Source organism: Schistocerca piceifrons, chromosome 6, assembly GCF_021461385.2.
Source record: "Schistocerca piceifrons isolate TAMUIC-IGC-003096 chromosome 6, iqSchPice1.1, whole genome shotgun sequence".
NCBI classification, from domain to species: Eukaryota; Metazoa; Arthropoda; class Insecta; order Orthoptera; family Acrididae; genus Schistocerca; species Schistocerca piceifrons.
In genome coordinates this window covers 582,742,965-582,765,609 of record NC_060143.1, presented here as the reverse complement: position 1 = coordinate 582,765,609, position 22,645 = coordinate 582,742,965, and positions in this window count along the sequence as shown.

The window sequence follows — 22,645 nt, the reverse complement described above, 5'->3', positions numbered from 1 at the left end:
ACAAAGAAAGCTTCATCATAGGTTTAAGAGTAGTCGAATCATAGCTCATAAGGAAAAGCTGAACGAAGCGAAAAAGAGCGTAAAGAGAGCAATGAGAGAAGCATTCAACGAATTCGAACATAAAACATTGGCAAACAATCTAAACAAGAACCCTAAAAAGTTTTGGTCACATGTAAAATCGGTAAGCGGATCTAAATCCCCTATTCAGTCACTCGTTGACCACGATGGCACCGAAACAGAGGACGACCGAAGAAAGGCAGAAATACTGAATTCAGTGTTCCGAAACTGTTTCACTGCGGAAAATCGTAACACAGTCTCTGACTTCAGCCGTCGTACGGACGCCAAAATGGAAAATATTGAAATAAACGATATCGGAATTGAAAAACAACTGCTATCACTTAGTAGCGGAAAAGCATCCGGACCAGACGAGATACCCTTAAGATTCTACAGTGATTATGCTAAAGAACTTGCCCCCTTTCTATCAGCAATTTATCGTAGATCGCTGGAAGAACGTAAAGTACCTAGCGACTGGAAGAAAGCGCAGGTCGTTCCCATTTTCAAGAAGGGTCATAAATCAGATGCGAATAATTATAGGCCTATTTCGCTTACGTCAATCTGTTGTAGAATAATGGAACATGTTTTGTGTTCTCGTATTATGACGTTCTTAGATAATACAAATCTCCTTCATCATAACCAACATGGATTCCGCAAACAGAGATCATGTGAAACTCAGCTCGCCCTATTTGCCCAAGAAATTCACAGTGCCGCAGACACTGGCGAGCAGATTGATGCCGTATTCCTGGACTTCAAGAAGGCATTTGATACGGTTCCGCACTTACGTTTAGTGAAAAAAATACGAGCTTACGGAATATCGGACCAGGTTTGTGATTGGATTCAGGATTTCCTAGAAGAAAGAACACAACATGTCATTCTTAACGGTTCAAAATCTGCAGATGTAGAGGTAATTTCGGGAGTACCGCAGGGAAGCGTGATAGGACCTTTATTGTTTACAATATACATAAATGACTTAGTTGACAACATCGGTAGCTCCGTGAGGCTATTTGCAGATGACACGGTTGTCTACAAGAAAGTAGCAACATCAGAAGACTCGTACGTACTCCAGGACCTGCAGAGGATTAATGCATGGTGCGACAGCTGGCAGCTTTCCCTAAACGTAGATAAATGTAATATAATGCGCATACATAGGGGCAGAAATCCATTCCAGTACGATTATGCCATAGGTGGTAAATCATTGGAAGCGGTAACGACCGTAAAATACTTAGGAGTTACTATCCGGAGCGATCTGAAGTGGAATGATCACATAAAACAAATAGTGGGAAAAGCAGGCGCCAGGTTGAGATTCATAGGAAGAATTCTAAGAAAATGTGACTCATCGACGAAAGAAGTAGCTTACAAAACGCTTGTTCGTCCGATTCTTGAGTATTGCTCATCAGTATGGGACCCTTACCAGGTTGGATTAATAGAAGAGATAGACATGATCCAGCGAAAAGCAGCGCGATTCGTCATGGGGACATTTAGTCAGCGCGAGAGCGTTACGGAGATGCTGAACAAGCTCGAGTGGCGGACACTTCAAGAAAGGCGTTACGCAATACGGAGAGGTTTATTATCGAAATTACGAGAGAGCACATTCCGGGAAGAGATGGGCAACATATTACTACCGCCCACATATATCTCGCGTAATGATCACAACGAAAAGATCCGAGAAATTAGAGCAAATACGGAGACTTACAAGCAGTCGTTCTTCCCACGCACAATTCGTGAATGGAACAGGGAAGGGGGGATCAGATAGTGGTACAATAAGTACCCTCCGCCACACACCGTAAGGTGGCTCGCGGAGTATAGATGTAGATGTAGATGTAGATTTCCTTCCATATATACATATATTTTACAATGTGAATCAAAAACTCGCATCACAAGAATGGCTATCCTCTGGTAAAATTTACTCTTAACAAGAACAAAAGCTCTATATCCTAAGAATAATTATGTGAGCGCTGACCGCCACAGAGTAATAAATAATATCTTTGTCTCTCTCTCTCTCTCTCACTCTCTCTCGCACTCACACAGCAAGTTACGCTGCATGATACATCATAGTTGTACTGCTTTAGGAAATTGAACTTATGTGCAGGTAGTGACCTTCAAATGCTGTAAGCAGAAAGAAAAGTCGGGGAGGTTGAGTTCGTGAGGTGGGCCTAAACTGTGTTGCAGACGCGGCGCCCGTCCTGTTGTCGACGTTCCGCAGCGCCGTGGTGCGCCCCGGCGACGCCTGGTCGGCGCCAAAGCGAGGCGTCGGGCTCCCCACTGCCCTCCGTGTCGTGGCTGCTCGACGGCCACCCACTCACCTCAGAGGGCCACGTGCAGGTGCGTGTGCGGGCCAGACACAGCGACGCTGCGGCAGCTTGGGCTGAGGTTGGAAGCAGGGGAGTGCAGGGGGGCGCGACCCAGCACACAAGAGGTCCCCCTGTCATGTAATGAGGCAGCCGGGTAGCGGTGCCGACAGGCGCGGCAAGCCAGAATGAACGAGACATTCTTTGTCCACTTCTGGTGCGCCGGTTGGCTGCACGCTCTGCTCACAGAATCGAGGCGCACACCCTGCAGTCTTTCTCAAACGATTGTAAAGAAACTAACCGGCAAAAGAAAAACAAAAAAAAGTCTAAAACTGACATGGTGAGACCGTGGCTGAGTACAGTTAATGTAGGTTGATTCTTACAAAGATGAAGATAGCAACCAGACACTATTAATAGTGCTGTTTATTGTAACCGCTTTCGAACTGACAAGTTCGTCATCAAACGGCTGTTCACAAGATTTACAAGATGCACTTTACATTATCGTCAGTTTCCGATTTTTATTCTTCCACTGTGGCGAAATATTCTTGGTGTGTTGGTGCCCTACGGTAGAAAACAGTGTTAGAAGCGCCCTATGTGAGCATAACTAACCTCAAAACGTTTAAATACAGAGCAAACAAATATGTGAGGTAAGTGGTTATGGTACTTACATCGAAAATTCCGCGCAATTTTGTTGCGAGGTTGCAGGATTGTATTTTTCAAATATTCAAAAATATATGCAGTATTTATATGATTTGCACATCACCATATTGTGCATACCACCAAACACACACACACACACACACACACACACACACACGCACCACAAAGTATTTGCCACATGTGAAGTTGCCACAAAGATTGCAGTTTTACAAAAACAGTAGTGCCAGTGATGTTTTCTCTCAGAGATATTGCAATATACAGATTGCTTTGATTTCACAGTATGACTGTTTTTAAAGAATAGACATAACATAATGAAAATTAAAACACAAAGATAAACCTTACATTATGAGCATACAATATTACAGATGAAGCTGACAGATGTAGTAACCAGCTTGTGTGAATGCTACTTATATGGTATTATGTAAATACTGTGCTATATACAGGGAACGACATAGAGGTGAGATAAAATTAATATGACACTAACAATTATGTAAACATCATATGGCACACTGAAATTTTGAATCAAGTATAGTTGCAATGAAGTGTGACTAAGCAGGTAGCTACATTTTCGTGTAACACAGTGCCAAAGAAATTCTTGTATTACATTATGTACATTGCTTTAATTTGAAAATGAATTTTTTCCCAAGGAATCAAGGTAACATTCTAAGTATTTATATTACAAAGAATAAACATTACATTGTGAACATACCAAATTCAGTGAGCATTTATTACAAATAAATTGGGAAAATGTGGTAGCCAGTGTGTATGAATGTTACTTATATGGTATTGTGTAAATGCAATACCACAAACAGGCAACAACATATACATGAGATACATGAATAATGTGACAGTAGAAATTATATTAATGTAGTATGGCACACCACTTTTTTTTTAAATCAATTTTACAGTTGCAGTAATGTGTGACTGAATAGGCAGCCATATTATAATGTAATACTTTGTTTGGATTATTGATTGCATGTTGTTGTTAAAAGGAGTAGTGCTTATTAATGTTTTAAACTTGGTAATAGGTGTGTGAAATTTTGTAGGAAGGTTAGATTGGCTAGCTCTGTCTGTTCATTGAAAATGTGATGTGGTGATTTGCTTTTATGTGTATATATTTCTATCTCTTCAAGAAGATTCATGAGGCTACCTTTCTCAGCATGATGCAATATTTGGATGTGGTCTTCAATGTTTTTTACTCCATGTTTACCGAGAGTTTTGGCATTGCAAAAGCAGATTCTGAAGGATTGTTCAAATTTACACCATCTAAATGTCCTTTGAATCGAATCTCAAAGTTTCTCCCAGTCTGTCCAATAGAGAAGGAGGGGTATTTTGGCATCTGAGTTTATATATACCCGATATTTTGTATGGGGGGAGGTTATTCTTTCTGTTTTCAATGGTTAGCTGCTGAAGTTTATGGTTTGCGTGGGAGCTTATATTTAATTTAGTGTTTTTGAAAAGATTACTTATTTTATGGGATATGCTCCCTAGAAAAGGAAGTGAGACGTATTTTCTGCTGCTTTCTACAGACTTTAGTGTTGACTGCATAGATGTCTGTTGTGGAGCTTTGTTATCTTCTGTTTTCGGATGTTTTGTGATAATTTATCAATCATGTGATGGTTATACCCACTGTTTAGAGCTATGGCTTTGATGATACTGGTTTCTTTATGTTGTTCAACTGGTCCCAGTGGCATTTTATGCAGGCGATTAAGTATGGACCTGAAGTATGCCATCTTATGTTGGTTTGGATGTCAAGATGAGCTGTTCGTGCACACAGGTGTGGCTGTTTGCTTGCTGTAACTTTCAATGTGATGTTTCTGGTTTTTGCCGGAAATTTTTAAATCTAAGAAATTGGTGCTGTTATGGAATTCATGTTCAACAGTGCATTTGATGTTGTTGGGCATGCTGCTCAGCTTGGTTGCTAATGAGTCAATTTCTTCACTAGCGCCATCAAAAATAATAATTGTATCATCTAAATACCTTTTATAGTAGATGGTTTTGCTGTTGATGTGACTGTTGGTTTTGAAAAATGTGTGCTCTAAGTGCTTAATGTAAATGTCTGCTAACTTCTCAGCTAGGCTGCTACCCATTGTAAACCCATCATTCTCTTTGTAAATTTTGTAATTAAAACTGAAGTAATTGTATGACAGCACCAATGTAACTCAATTAGCTCATAGATTTCTGCCATACTCAGTTTCGTATGTTTAAGCAGATTGTTCTTGATTATATTTATGGTATCCTGTATAGGGATGTTAATTTACAATGTCAAGCGATGCAAACTGGCTGTCAGTGGAATGTGCACATGCTTAATTTTGTCAATGAGCTCATACTTGTTCCTAACGGAGTAGTTGGTTTCAAGAATATAATGGGTATTCAGAAGAGCTAGCAATCTGCAACTTAATCTATATGAAAGTCTGTTCCTAGAGTTAACAATAGGCCTGATTGGACAATGCTGTTTATGATCTTAGGCTGTGACCTGAGACAAGGGGCAGTGGGGTTCATAGCAATCCAGCCACGCACTTCCCACTTACTTAGGAGGAAATTACAGTTCTTAAGAGTTTTCTAAAGTTTGGCTTGAAATTTAGAAGTGGAATCAAACACTAATTCGATTATGATATTACTACTGAAAAATTCCATGGTTTTGTCAACATATTCATCTTCATACATTACAACTGTACACTTACATTTGTCTGCCTTCACTATTAGAGCTTTACTGTTAGAAAGTTTGGAGTTGATACAATCCAATGTCTTGAGATCCTGGTGGTGATACAATCCTTTAATTCTGCCAGATGCTGGATCCACTATTAGATAACATCCTGTATGTGGTTTTCTAATTACTACAAATGGTCCGTCGTACAATAGCCTCCATTTCCGATTTCTCTTCAACAACTTTGATGGCTTAAAATGTGTCCATAAAAGCACCTTTTCATTAATATCATATGTAAGAGCCTTAGATACTTTCTTGTCATAAGACTTCTTGCGTAGATTCGCCTGTACAGCTAAGGAGTATGACCTCTCACATTCTGTGAGAATCCTACTTGCAAAGCTGATAACTATTATCTCTTCTTTTCCATCAATTACTTCTATTTGAAACAAACAAGAACCAAGCCCCTGAAATGAAGCATCTGACGAAATACAGAATTCTTTATCCACGTCTGGATGGAACAAAATATTGCTGTTAAGAAGTGCTTGTTTAATGCGATCAAAATCTGCCTGACACTCTGGCGTCCAATGCCAGTGAGCATTTTTCTTTAGAAGATCATGCAATGCTTGACTGTTCATCGACTGGTCCGAAATAAACTTTCTGAAAAAGGAAGTCATTCCGAGGAAGCCTTTCAACTGGCGTTTAGAAGAGGGCACAGGAAAGTTTTTAATAGCTGCTAGTTTGTCTGAATCTGGGGTAATTCCCTGTGATGATACAAGATGTCCTAAAAATTTAATCTCGCTTTTACCAAATTTAGACTTATGTAGATTAGCTGTGACTCCATAGTCAACAAACCTCTGGAAAACTTTGCTTATTATGTCTAAATGTTCTTCCCAAGATTTCGTAGCAATCAGTAAGTCATCAACATACACTGTTACTCGATCCAACAGTTCAGGTTCTAATACATGATCAAGCTATGAATACGCCTGAACTCACATTCAAACCAAATGGAACTACTTTGAATTGGTATGATCTACCTGCAAATATAAACACCGTATATTTTCGAGACTGTGATGTCATCTTGACCTGCCAGTAGCTCGATATCAAGTCCGCCGATGTGAGGAATTTTACTCCATGAAACCTTTGTAATTGTTCATCCATAGCCTCAGGTCGAGTTCTTGCTGGAATAATTATTTTATTTATGTTTCTTGCATCCAAAACTATACGTACACTACCATCCTGCTTCAAAACTGGCAATAACGGACTACTGTAAGGTGAGTCTGACGGTTCAATGATCTCCCACTTAAGCATTTTACATATTTCATTTTTCACAGCCTCGCGCCTTGCATACGGGACAGAGTACGTTGTCTGGCAAAAAGTAGAATGGGGAGCGACCTTCATGTCATATTCGTAGTCACGTATTACTCCAGGTTTCGAAGAAAAGACATGAAGATACCTCATAAGTAAGTGCAGTAAATCTTGCCTTTTTATGTAATCAAGTTCACTTGATTCGCTTACTTTATTCAAAATCTCTTCTCTAGTCGGAAGTCCGTCATCAGTACCAAAATCCGTCCAACTGTTACCCTGTCTTGTCATGTGTGCTTGGTTCAGAAACATTCGCTGTACCAGTCTGCGTACCTTAACTTTGTACTCAGTGTTGACTCTTTTTACCTTGCCACGCAACAATTGCAGCGTTACCTCCTGTTCACCTACTCGGATTGTACAGACACCCTTTTCTATATCAATCGCTGCCTTATTCTTCCTCAGGAACTCCATTCCTAATAAGCACGACACTGACAAATTCTTAACTACTAGAAACACACACATGAAAGAAGTTGAATTAATCCTTATCGGTACCTGAGCTTGCAAATTGACTTGCTGTGATAAAGATCCTACCGCTCCTGTTACTGAACAACCTTGTACTGGTAACGTTAAAATTTTCATCCCTGCAGAAACTTTCTTAAACATACATAGTGATAAAGCATTTACGTTTGCACCAGTATCAATAATAGCATCAATTGGTGTATTGGCTATGTAAATTTTAGTCATTGCTTGTACTTCGTCTTCCCATACGTCATTCAAGTCTGTTGCATGTGGGCTTTATTAAATATAATGAGAATATTTTTAGTAGCTGTCTGTCCGATTACGCAAGTCTCGGAAACCGTTGGCCCTGACTAGTATTATTACGCTATCTGACTGCATAGAAAAACAACAATGAATAAAATGAAAATTTTCTGTTAACACAATTAATTAATTAAGTCCCCAGCAACTATAAAACCTACGAAACCAAAGCACAAGTGAAATTGTTCTGTGTGTGGGAGTGTGACTCAACGTACACATCTGGCACGGTTCTTCTTCAACAAGACTAGAATTTTTAAATACCAATTATACTGACGTGATAAAGGTAAATTAGAAATACTATAATTGTGCAAGAAACCCAGAATTACACTCTAATACAAGAACACACGCCAGATGCTTTGTTGACTGAACCTGTAATGACACATTATTCAGGACACTGAAATAATGAGAGAAAAAAGAAAAGTAGTTTGTTACCTTAATTTATATTGATAAAAAGCACTCTAATACATTACAATCTCTCCTCACCGACTTGCTACTACCACATCTCAACAAGAACCTTTCAGTACCACATCTCAGCAAGCACTCCCTGCTACGAGTTCTTAACAAGCACTGACCACTGCGAGTCCTCGACAGGCACTGACTACTACGAGCTCTCCCCAAGCACTGTGTAGGCGGCTTAATAATACTCTTTGGCGCAGTGGCTCTGTGTAGCCACCTTTCATATGCCCCTCCTCCACAGGCCAGAATTTGATGGTATTTTTGCCAGCATTGGTGGTGAAAATACCACCAAATTCGTCCACAAAAATACAGACAAAATAAAAGATAATATTAATACGTAACTATCACACAATTAGATAAAATTTTGGCTTTGCACTGACCTTTCAATAACCTAATATATAAAATACAGTAAGCAATACAAATTCTTTTCATACATGTGACTTTACGTAATAGTTCACACAATACATAAAAAAAAATCAGTTTGTACAAATGTTCACATAAAATGCTTTCAACGATTAGTTCCAGTAGTAGCACCCAGCGATGGTCAACAGGTGCAAACACCAACAAGTGACATCATTTTAGTAGAAGCAATCCACTGGTGTAGACACCAACAAGTGACATCATTTCAGTAGAAGCAATCCATCTGTGGCACCCAGCAATGTTGAGTAGGTGCAGACAGCAAGAAGTAACATCATTTCAGTAGAAGCAGTTCCATTAGTGGCACCCAGCAATGCTGAGTAGTTGCAGACAGCAACAAGCGACATTATTTCAGTAGAAGCAGTTCCATCTGTGGCACCCAGCAATGTTGAAGAGGTACACACAGCAACAAGTCACATTAGTTCAGTAGAAGCAGTTCCATTAGTGGCACCCAGCAATGTTGAAGAGGTACACACAGCAACAAGTCACATTAGTTCAGTAGAAGCAGTTCCATTAGTGGCACCCAGCAATGCTGAGTAGGTGCAGACAGCAACAAGTGACATTATTTCAGTAGAAACAGTTCTAACAGTGGCACCCAGCAATGTTGAGTAGGTGCAGACACCGGCAAGTGACATCATTTCCATAGAAGTAGCTTCATCTGTGCACCCAGTAATGTTGAGCAGGTGCAGACACCAACAAGTGACTTCATTTCAGTAGAAGCAGTTCCATTAGTGGCACCCAGCAAAGTTGAGCAGGTACACACAGCAACAAGTGACATTATTTCAGTAGAAGCAGTTCATCAGTGGCACCCAGCAATGTTGAGTAGGTGCAGACAGCAAGAAGTAACATCATTTCAGTAGAAACAGTTCCAACAGTGGCACCCAGCAATGGTCAAGATGTGCAGACACCAACAAATGACATCATTTCCATAGAAGTAGCTCCATCAGTTGCACCCAGCAATGTTGAACAGGTGCAGACACCAACAAGTGGCATTATTTCAGTAGAAGCAGTCCATCAGTTGCACCTAGCAATGATGAGCAGGTCCAGAGAGCAGTCCATAATATTCACTATCAGTGATCACACTGTTCATCAGAGTTTATAAGCAGAAATTAAACATGTCCTAGTGGCACCAATCATGTAGAAAAAGTACAAGTAACAGTCCATAATATTCACTATCACTGATCACACTGTTCCTCAGCAGAAATTAAACATTTCTAAGTGGCACCCATCATGTAGAAAAAGTACAAGTAACAGTCCATAATATTCACTATCACTAATCAGACAGTTCAGGCATGAACAATAGTTTGAATCCACATACAAATGCTTCTACACTAAACATACAAATTCTAATAAACACACAAATGATATCAGATAATTGTCATATTAACTATTACAAATACACAAATATCAGTAAACCTATAATATTTATGGGTGTCAGTGCAAGCCACTACAGACAAATAAAATAATATTTAGGAGATAGGTGGGTAGGATTAGGAAAGGAAAACACACGAAACACACTCACTCATCTTTCATCCACATTAAGTACTACTGTGTAATTGAATAGTGTTAACTGTGTAAATGCAATTCTGTCAAAATTTGATGTTCATCATGTGTATCAAGTAGTAGTGGCAGCAATGTATAACAGTCAATAATAGTTAAGTCAACGTCAAAGTCATCAAGACCAATGTTTGCCAAGCCAGATCAAAATGTACGGTTGCTGAACAACTGTCAGTGTGCCAAGATATGCAAATACTTCCTCTCTTCAAAAAAAAAAAGTATATACTGCTTAGTGATTTAATAAAGTGTGTGTATAGACTATCTTCCTTCTACTTGAGTGTTCTAGTCTGCTATCTTCATCCTCCTTGTTCCATAAGACCAACAAAAAAAAAAAAAGATATGCACCTCACTTACTTTACCTCTTATACACCAAAACTCCAATAATCATCAGCATCACATAATCTCAATACTTCAATAATACCTCTTACGTCGATACATATAAATCTTATCATCAATATCATTTACCTTACCTCTTGTCCACAAAAACTCCAATAATCATCAACTTCACATACTCTCAATAATACCTCAATAATACCTCTTCAATATGTCGATACATATGAACCTTATTACCAATATCATTTCACTTCCATAACAACTCTTTCCTCTAGTCAGTCTCCTTGAACAAGTACAGATAAAATCCTAATGCAAACCTCATCATCCCATACAATCCAAAGACACACTGTCAACACACAACCTCTGTGTAATCCATCTGAGCCAAATCTTCTACTCATTATGAATTATAAACAAAAGAAATGCATACATGACCTCTAACAGACTTAGGTCGAATAACTCTCAGTAATTAAGTACGATTACGGAGTGTGAATGATCATAATATTTCACAGTGTGTACACCACTTCAAGAATTATGGCAAACAGAAGCAAACATGTGGAGTATTTCTTGTGTCAAGTGTCACTTCCTATTTCAATTGCTCACGAAAAATGCAGTGTAATAACTGTCAATGGTCTAAACCTAGTTTTGGTATGCCATGTCGTTAGCTTCCTTCCTATTAGCATACATTTATACAGCTTTCATAAAACCTCCAGCTCATGTGACTTCTATGAAGTTTCTTGTACTAATGTCGTTCGTCGGATTATAGCAGTTCATTTTCCTATCTTAAAATATAAGGCACTGAGCGTAAGCAAAACAAGCAATAGCGAGTAAATATACCAGTAGAGAACAGAATGTCAACAAGTGGATGCAGCACAATCCTTACAACGAGGCTCTGCCAAGCGAACAATCTATAATTAATCCAATAGTGTGACCTAAACTCTATGTTCATTCACAGTATATCAGCATTTCTATATACCAAATTGAAGAGTAGTTATGACAACAAAACAGAAATGTATAAGTATGCAATCCATATGCATAGCAGCAAACATAAATAAACAGGTCATTAGCATCATATCAGCATAAGCAAATAAATGTTCATATGTAATCTAAATAAGTAAACATGAAGGCGCAAGCAGATAAATAACAAAGTATAACTTACATACCTAACCACCTCAGCACAATTAATCAGGTTACAATTATAATTTAAATAAATAAGCACAGCAGACACATAATAAAAAAATATGACATCAGTGAAAAAGCATAGCAGCCAAGCGATGCATAATATACACAAGTTACAACCCAGTTCATTAATAATCATTGTCAAAATCAGTTAACGTACGCACGCACGTCGCTTCACAAGTAATTTCATAGAACATGAAATTTAGCACAAAGTATGAATCATGTAATCGCGAGCAGCAAATTACGTCTAAAGTACGTACCTAAGTGGAAATATGTTATCTGAAAAATGAACTCAATTAATAGTTACCTTTTTTAGTTTATTAGTTTCTTCTTCGAAATTACATTCTTTCTGAAATTTTCTCGATAGCAAGTCGTCTTAACGTCGGACACGCACAGAATATACCTGAAGTTCTTAAGTATTTTATACAACCGTATCCTGAAAAATACTGAATGTTAATAACATAATTCATCAAGTCACTATAGCTTTATACTGAATTTAATCTGATAAATTAAACTGTGTATTTGTTTACGGCTGTCAGTGCATTCGCACTGAGCGCTCGATCAGCTGTAGGCGCGTGACGTAGGAAGTAATTGTTTGCGGTCAACGACTGCCTTGTGCGGCGCGCAGACTTCACTGTTGCTTTGAGTAGGTGCCGCCGCCAAAACACAGCGCGGTATCCTTGTACTCTCTGCGTGTTTACATGTAGCTGTTAGTTTCTCACAAGTATGTCATTCCACGAAAATTTTTCAAAGGTATATCATTCCACAAAAATTTTAACGTTAGATATATGATGTATTCCCTTAGAGCGTCGTGATTTAAGAGTTTCTACTTCAACAGTGTTATCATGTATAATTTTGCGATTTCTATATGGACCGTTACAAAGCAGAAAAAATTTGCGACACAACCCCTTTCCTTTGTGAGACAAACGATGAGACTTAATTAATACCTTTTGACCAACTGACAAGATTTTTAAACGACCAGGACGCTTAGCTGATCTCTCTCTTCTAGCAGCCGCAGATGCAATATTTTGCAGAGCCATGTTCACAACTTCAGAATGCCGCAGTTTCCGTGTAGGCGGAAAAGGAACGATTTCAGAAATGCGATTTGTCGGTGCTTTGTTTTTTAATGTCAGTATAGGCGGTAAAGAAGTTGAATCATTAGGGAGTCCATTCAGAATGTTTTGAAAAATATGAAGATACTGATCCCACGTTCTGTGATTCTGATGACGATAAAGACGACACAATTTATTGATTTCCTTCATCCGTCTCTCTGAAGCGTTAGATGGAGGGTGAAAAAGTGAAATGAAAATTGGTTTAATTTTACGACGCCGTAGAGTACGAAGCCAAATTTTAGAGCGAAACTGTGATCCATTATCTGATATAACCTTATCAACGTGACCAACTTCTTTAAGATAATGTTTGATAAAAGCATTAGATACTGAACGAGCTGTTGCTTTGCGTAACGGTGTAAAACACACATATTTTGATGTCAACTCCACTGCTACGAAAATGTACGCAAAACCATTAGTAGAACGAACCACTGGACCGAACAAATCAACTGCAGCCATCTCCTTTAATTTCGCTGGAATGATAGGAAACAACAGTGCTCTGTGAGAAACTGTTGGCGGCTTAGCCTTTTGACATAATTTGCATTTGGCCAGAACAGATCGAATACGTTTTTCCATATTACTGAAGTAGCAATTTTCTCGTAATTTATGAAAGCATTTTCTGGGACCAAAGTGTGCATAACTGCAATGCGTATACCAAATCAGCTTATTAACCCACTCATCAGGAATACAAACTAACCAAACAGAGTTGTCGACCGATTTTCGTTTAAAAGAATGTCATTGCGAACTGAATAGCATCTAGTTTCTCTGGATCAGGAAGAATACCTTCTGTAGAAATAATGTGACCGAGAAATTTCACCTGAGAACGACCAAATTCAGATTTTTCCAAGTTCACTGTAAAGCCAACTCGTGCAAAAATACGTAATAATGAATCCAAAATTTTGTTGTGCTCACTCCAAGAACGTTTAGCAATAAGAATATCGTCAACATATGAAGTAATATTGTCACGAAGATAAACAGGTAAAATTTCATGTAAGCTACGAATGAATGCTGCCATTCCGGCAAATCCCGGGTAAACACTCGTCTAATTTGGCCTAGTTCAGTACAAACAGTGTCTCCTGAACTGCCGGGTGCAGATAATATGTCTAAGGTTGCGGATTTAACAACATCTTTCAAGTCACGTGTAACCTTCTCCTCAACAAGCTTCTCTTGTACATCAATCCATTCTTTGTAATGTTCGGTAAGTGCTTTAGTGTGCGAAGCAACACTACTGTAACTCTTTCCTCAATAGTTCGGTCCGAAATGTCATTCGCCATTGCACTTACTTTTGATTCTACAGTGGGTACCGCTGTCGCTAACTCGTCTACCTGTCGTGCAACTGTTTTATACGCAAGTTTTACCGAATCGGTTTCTTTGCGACACGCTTCGATTTGAGTTGTGAGATTCTGACCAATGTTATCAATTTTGTTATTCAGAGTGCTTATCTGTGTTGTCAAAGTGATTACTTGCGCCGTGACGTCACCCTTAACCGAATCTATCTGTGCTGTGAGAGAGCCTACTTGCGTAGTGAGGGTACCTACTTTCGCATCAATGGTGGTATTTACGTCATTCCTAACTGAGTCAATCTGTGTTGTCATATCCGTTTTCAACTCTGATAAAAACTTGTCTCTGTCTTTCTCACGTTGTTCGCGATAACGTTCGCGCTGTTCCCTCTCCTGTCTGTCTAGTATCAATTCCTGTAACATTTTGACAATGTCAATTGATACCATTATCGGGGAGGTGGGTGTTTCCTGCTGAGTGTCGTCCACGTTAACTACCTCTTGTCTGTCGTCTGTCGTGGCCGTCGTTCCGCGTGAGCGGAGTCGGTAATGTTTGTTAACAGTGCCGTCGCTTTCGTCTGCAGAGTTCGCGCTTGATTGTCCGTCCGCCATAATGAAATTCAACTATTGCCAACTTAAAATGGGTACTGCCAACTGAAATTCTGATCGTTAATTATTCTTGCAGCGCAAGTTAAAGTCGCGGCGCGTTCGTCAAATGTCTAATGTTACGTGGGTAATAACGGACACACGTCTGTAGCAAAAAGACAAGATGGAGTCAACGCCGTTGAAACAATTGATTGCCAACTCTGTTACACAGAAAAGACTGAAATGGCATCCATCTTGAACTTACACGAGAATACTAACTATAGTATAAAACAAATAGTCAAGCAAAAGGTTACAGAAAATGTTCAAATATTTACGTAGAAAAAAAAGTGGTTTTTTACGTTAAGCTACAGAAAGGATAGAGTGAGGTCGAATTTGAAGGTCAAATGAGCTCACTCTTTAGACAGAACTATGGCAAACGAAAATTTGGTACTCATTCGCCGTTGTCTTTAAAACTGCAAATCTGCGTTTTATTAAATCCCAAGATATTTGTGTAAATACCACGTTCTTCGATATTGCGTATATTTATTGCTCATCCGTAATTTTATGCAGCATTGGGTTCCAAAGAGCGATACATGAAATAAGACAATCATATATTAGTACCGTGACACTTTCAATATTTTAGTCAAGTCCCTGTTCGGGCGCCAGATCTGGTATGATTTTTTTAAAAACTTTTTTTAGTAATTTAATTGAAAGCTTTGTTGCTTTGGTAAAAATAAAATTGGTTCTTTTTGTCGTGACAGAATAAATTACTATTAATCACACCAGATTTGTCGGAGAACAGCAGCAACATGTGTAATTCATCCAGCTTTAAGAAATTCTATTACCTTTTAGCAGAAAATTCGTGCGGTACTCTCCGACGTTAGAAAAGTCGTGGTTTTCCGTTCGGTGCAGGAGGCGGCTGTCTTTTCTCATTCGCGATATCGAAAATTACTAAAAAATGAACAGAAATTTTTTTTCGGAGGAAGATCGCGCGGAGAAAACAGACAGAAGTTACATGACAGAAACCTAAGGGACCAACTAATTGGATTTGTACGAACATATAAACGGAACTGAAAGAACTTGGAATAAATACTATAACGATGTCGTCACGACAGCCTCGTGTTCCGACAGAACACACGCTGGATCATAAGCTGCATAAATCTTTTAAACAGGAAAGATTATCACAAGTATAATTAATGAAAATAAGGTTGAGAGATTTTCTTTGAAATTAAATAAACTTCAAGGCTTCAAGTATTATATTATGGAACGGAAACTTACATTAACATGGCCACCCATTGTGGCGGTGGAGCGAATTTTCATGATATACATTCTCGCTTGTTTGTGACTACATATATTTTTTAATCACTTAAACTCTTAAAGTTACAATAAAATGATAATTTAAGTATGGAGCACAATACCTTTGCGTCCGACTCGCAACACATTCACAAAACAGCTAGAGAGCGGCGCGGCTCCCTGCAGAAGTAAAAATTGGCAATTGTCATTTTGAAACATAGGTGCATCGTGTTTTTTTTTTTTTTTTTTTTTTTTTTTTTTTACTAATCGATAGCGGCGTATAACAGTTTATAGCTATCGTGATATTCTGCGCTTTTCAGGAGCGCGGCAAAAATTTCTGGTTACAACATTCATTGGTATATGTTAAAAGTTCGCACATACTGACGCGAATGCAGAAAAAAAATTTTACGTGTTAAAAATCGCAATGATAAGGCTGTAATTTCAGAGTCGGCATTGTGCTTTTGTATTTCATTCCGATGAAATTTTTGTGTCTCATCGTCCATGTGAAGGTGCAAGGGATACAGTGAACCTGCAGTTGTGCATTGGTATCTAAACTGGTGACACAGGAAAGGCTCTAAACATAGACACTAAGAAAAGTCAGTCTTCTTGGGCTTATGTCGGCATTGTGCCTTTTGTATTTATATCCGATGCAATTTTTCGTTTCATCGTCAAAGTCAAGTTCCAAGGGATACAGTAAACCTGAAGTTAAGCAACGGAATCCAAAACTGGTCTCCCAGGAAAGGCTCGAAACATAGACAGTATGATGACTCAGTCTTCTTGTACATAAGTCGGCATTGTGCCTTTTGTATTTAATTCCGATGCAATTTCTGTGCTTCATTGTCAATGTGATTGTCCAAGGGATACAGTAAACCTGCAATTGTGCATTGTAATCTAAAACTGGTAACACAGGAAAGGCTCAAAGCATAAACACTAAGAAAAGTCAGTCTTCTTGTACTTAAGTCAGCAATGTGCATTTTCTATTTAATTCCGATGCCATTTTTGTGTTTCATCGGCTACGTGAAGGTCCAAGAGATACAGTAAACCGGCAGTTCGGCATCGGACTCCAATACTGGTGACACAAGAAAGGCTCAAACATAGACATTAAGAAAAATCAGTCTTCTTGTACTTAAGTCAGCATTGTGCCTTTTGTATTTAATTCCGATGCAATTTTTGTGTTTCATCGTCCAAGTGATGGTCCATGGGATACAGTAGACCTTAAGTGAAGCATTGGAAACTACAACTGGTCTTACGGTTAAAGGCTCAAAACGTAGACAGTAAGAAGACTCAGTCCTCTAGTACTTAAGTCGGCATTGTGCCTTTTGTATTTAATTGCGTTGCAATTTTTGTGTTTCATCGTGAAAGTGAAGATTCAAGGGATACAGTAAAACAAAAGTGAAGCATCGGCATCTAAAAGTGGTCTCACAGGAAAGAATCAAAACATAGAAAGTAAGAAGACTCAGTCTTCTCGTACTTATGTCGGCATAATGCCTTTTGTATTTAATACCGATGCAATTTCTGTGTTTCATCGTCAATGTGAAGGTCCAAGGGATACAGTGTACCTGCAGTTGTGCATTGGTATTCAAAACTGGTGACACAGGAAAAGCTCAAACATAGACAGTACGAATGGTCAGTCTTCTTGTACTTAAGTCGGCATTGTGCCTTTTCTATCTAATTCCGATGCAATTCTTGTGTTTCAACGCCTACGTGAAGGTCCAAGTGAAAACAGTACACTGGCAGTTTGGCATCGGACTCTAAAACTGGTGACACAGGAAAGGCACAAAACATAGACACTAAGAAAAGTCAGCCTACTTGTACTTAAGTCGGCATTGTGCCTTTGTATTTAATTCCGATGCAATTTTTGTGTTTCATCGTCAATGTGAAGGTCCAAGAGATACAGTGAACGAGGAGTTGTGCATTTTTATCTAAAACTGGTGACACAGGAAAAGCTCAAACATAGACAGAATGAATAGTCAGTCTTCTTGTACTTAAGTCGGCATTGTGCCTTTTGTATTTAATTCCGATGCAATTTTTTTGTTTGTTCGTCAAAGTGAAGGTCCAAGGGATACAGTAAACCTGCAGTTGTGAATCGGACTCTGAAACTGGTGACACAGGAAAGGCTCAAAGCATAGAAACTAAGAAAAGTCAGCCTTCTTGTACTTATGTCGGCATTGTGTATTTTGAATTTAATTCCAATGCAATTTTTTTGTTTCATCGTCAAGGTGAAGGTCCAAGGGATACAGTAAACCTGAAGTAAAGCATCGGAATCTAAAACACATCTCACAGGAAAGGCTCAAAACATAGACAGTAAGAAGACTCAGTCTTCTTGTAATTAAGTCGTCATTGTGGCCTTTTTATTTATTATCCGATGCAATTTATGTGTTTCATCGTCAATGTGAAGGTCCAAGGGATACAGTAAACCTGCAGTTGTGCATCGGAAAATAAAACTGGTGACACAGATTAGGCTCGAAACTTAGACACTAAGAAAAGTCAGTTTTCCTATACTTAAGTCGGCATTGTGCCTTTTGCATTAAATTCCGATGCAATTTTTGTGTTTCACCGTGAAAGTGAAGATCCAAGGGATACAGTAAACCGGAAGTGAAGCATCGGCATCTAAAACTGGTCTCACAGGAAAGGCTCAAAACATAGACAGTAAGAAGACTCAGTGTTCTTGTACTCAAGTCGGCACAGTGCCTTTGTATTTAATTCCGATGCAATATCTGAGTTTCATCGTCAATGTGAACTGCCAAGGGATACAGTAAACCCGCAGTTGAGCATCGTACTCTAAAACTTGTGACACATGAAAGGCTCTAAACATAGACACTAAGAAAAGTCAGTCTTCTCGTATTTATGTACGCATTGTGCCTTCTGTATTTAATTCCGATGCAATTTTTCGTTCATCTTCAAAGCCAAGGTCCAAGGGATACAGTAAACCAGAAGTTAAATATCGGAATCTAAATCTGGTCTCACAGGAAAGGCCCAAAACATAGACCGTAAGAAGACTCAGTCTTCTTGTACTTAAGTCGGCATTGTGCCTTTTTATTTAATTCCGATGCAATTTCTGTGTGTCATCGCCAATGTGAAGGTCCAAGGGATACAGTAAACCAGCAGTTGTGCATCCGAATCTAAAACTGGTGACACAGGAATGTCTCAAATCAAAGACACTAAGAAAAGTCAGTCTTCTAGTACTTAAGTCGGCATTGTGCCTTTTGTATTTAATTCCGATGCAATTTTTGTGTTTCATCGTCAAAGTGATGGTCCAAGGGATACAGTAAACCTGCAGTTGTGCATCGGACTCTAAAACTGGTGACACAGGAAAGGCTCAAATAATAGACAGTAAGAAAAGTCAGTCTTCTTGTACTGCAGTCGGCATTGTGCCTTTTGTATTTAATTCCGATGCAATTTTTTTGTTTCACCGTCAATGTGAAGGTCCAAGGGATACAGTAAACCTGAAGTAATGCATCGGAATCTAAAACACGTCTCACAGAAAAGGCTCAAAACATAGTCAGTAAGAAGACTCAGTCTTCTTGTAATTAAGTCGTAATTGTGGCCTTTGTATTTACTTCCGATGCAATTTATGTGCTTCATCGTCAATGTGTAAGGTCCATGGGAAACAGTAGGCCTGCAGTTGTGCAGCGGAAAATAGAACTGGTGAAACAGTTTAGGCTCAAAACATAGCCAATAAGAAAAGTCAGTCTTCTTGTACTCAAGTCGGCATTGTGCCTTTTATATTTTATTCGGATGCAATTTTTGTGTTTCATCTTCAAAGTGAAGGTCGAAGGGATACAGTAAACCTACAGTTGTGCATCGGAATCTGAAACTGGTGACACAGGAAAGGCTCAATGCATAGGCTCTAAGAAATGTTAGTTTTCTTATACTTATGTCGGCATTGAGCCTTTTGTATTAAATTCCGATGCAATTTTTGTGTTTCATCGTCAATGTGAAGGGCCATGGGATACAGTAAACCTGCTGTTGTGAATCTGAATTTAAAACAGGTTACACAGGAAAGGCTCAAAGCATAGACATTAAGGAAAGTCAGTCTTCTTGTACTTAAGTCGGCATTGTGCGTCTTGTATTTAATTCCGATGCAATTCCTGTGTTTCATCGGCAATGTGAAGGTCCAAATGATACGGTAAACCTGCAGTTGTGCATCGGACTCTAAAACTGGTTACACAGTAAGGGCTCAAAACATAGACACTAAGAAAAGTCAGTCTTCTTGTGAATTTTGTATTTAATTCCGATGCAATTTTTGTGTTTCATCGTCCAAGTGATGGTCCATGGGATACAGTAGACCTTAAGTGAAGCATTGGAAACTACAACTGGTCTCACAGTAAAAGGCACAAAACGTAGACAGTAAGAAGACTCAGTCCTCTTGTACTTAAGTCGGCATTGTGCCTTTTGTATTTAATTCCGATGCAACTTTTGTGTTTTATCGTGAAAGTGAAGATCCAAGGGATACAGTTAAACGGAAGTAAAGCATTGGAATCTAAAAGTGGGATCACAGGAATGGCTCAAAACATAGACAGTAAGTAGATTCAGTCTTCTCGTACTTAAGTCGGATAAGTGCCTTTTGTATATAATTCCGATGCAATTTCTGTGTTTCATCGTAAATGTGCAGGTCCAAGGGATACAGTAAACCTGAAGTTAAGCCTCGGAATCTAATAGTGGTCTCCCAGGAAAGGCTCAAAACATAGACAATGAAAAGACTCAATCTTCTTGTACTTAAGTCGGCATTGTGCCTTTGTATTTAATTTCGATGCACTTTTTGGACTTCGTCGTCGAAGTGAAGCTCCAAGGGATACAGTAAACCTGAAGTCAAGCATCGGAATTTAAAGCACGTCTCACTGGAAAGGCTCAAAACATAGTCAGTAAGAGGACTCAGTCTTCTTGTACTTAATCGGCATAGTGCCTTTTGTATTTAATTCCGACGCAATTTCTGAGTTTCATCGTCAATGTGAATTGCCAAGGGATACAGTAAGCCTCTAGTTGTGCATCGGAATCTAAAACAGGTAACACAGGAAAGGCTCAAAGCATAGACAGAAAGAAGAGTCAGTCTTCTTGTACTTAAGTCGGCATTGTGCCTTTTGCATTTAATTCCGATGCAATTTTTGTGTTTCATCGTGAAAATGAAGGTCCAAGGGATACAGTAACCCTGAAGTGATGCATCGGAATCTGAAACTGGTCTCACAGGAAAGGCTCAAATCACAGACACTATGAAGACTCAGTCTTCTTGTACTTAAGTCGGCATTGTGCCTTTTGTATTTAATTCCGATGCAACTTTTGTGTTTCACTGTCAAAGTGAATGTCAAGAGATATGGTAAACCTGAAGTGAAGCATTGGAATCTAATATTGGTCTCACAGTAAAATGCTCAAAACTTAGGCACTAAGGATAGTTAGTCTTCTTGCACGTAAGTCGGCATTGTGCCTTTTCTATTTAATAACGATGCAATTTTTGTGCTACATCGTCAAAGTGAACGTCCAAGGGATACAGTAAACCTGCAGTTGTGCATTGGAATCTAAACCTAGTGACACAGGAAAATCTCAAAACATAGACACTAGGAATTGTCAGTCTTCGTGCACTTAAGTCGGGATTGTGCCTGTTGATTTTAATTCCGATGCAATGTTTGTGTTTCATCGTCAACGTGAGGGTCCAAGGGATACAGTAAACCTGCAGTTGTGCAATGGAATCGAAACCTAGTGACACAGGAAAATCCCAAAACATTGACACTAGGAATTGTCAGTCTTCGTGCACTTAAGTCGGGATTGTGCCTGTTGATTTTAATTCCGATGCAATTTTTCGTTTGGTCGTCATAGTCAAGGTCCAAGGGATACAGCATACCTTAAGTTAAGCATCGGATTCTAAAACTGGTCTCACAGGAAGGGCTCAAAACATAGACAGTAAGAAGACTCTGTCCTCTTGTACTTAGGTCGGCATTGTGCCTTCTGTATTTAATTCCGGTGCAATTTTTGTGTTTCTTCGTCAAAGTGAAGGTCCATGGGATACAGTAAACCTGCAGTTGTGCATCGGACTCTAAAACTGGTGACACAGGAAAAGCTCAAACATAAACACTAAGAAAAGTCAGTCTTCTTGTACTTAAGCCGGCATTGTGCGTTTTGTATCTAATTCCAATCCAATATTTGTGTTTCATCGTCAAAGTGAAGGTTAAAGGGATACACTAAACCTAAAGTAAAGCACCGGAATCCAAAACTGGTCTCACAGGAAGGGCTCAAAACATAGACAGTAAGAAGACACTGTCTTCTTGTAATTAAGTTGTCATTGTGGCTTTTGTGTTTAATTCCGATGCAATTTGTGTTTTTCATCGTCAACAAGAAGGTCCAAGGGATACAGTAAACCTGCAGTTGTGCATCGGAATATAAAACTGGTGACACAGGAAAGTCTCGAAGCGTAGACACTAAGAAAAGTCGGTCTTCTTGTACTTAAGTCGGCATTGTGCCATTTGTATTAAATTCCGATGCAATTTTTGTGTTTCATAGTGAAAGTGAAGTTCCAAGGGATACAGTAAACCGGAAGTGAAGCTTCGGTATCTAAAACTGGTCTCACAGGAAAGGCTCAAAACATCGACAGTAAGAAAACTCAGTCTTCTAGTACTTAAATCGGCATTGTGCCATTTGTATTTAATTCCGATGCAATTTCTGTGTTTCATCGTCAATGTG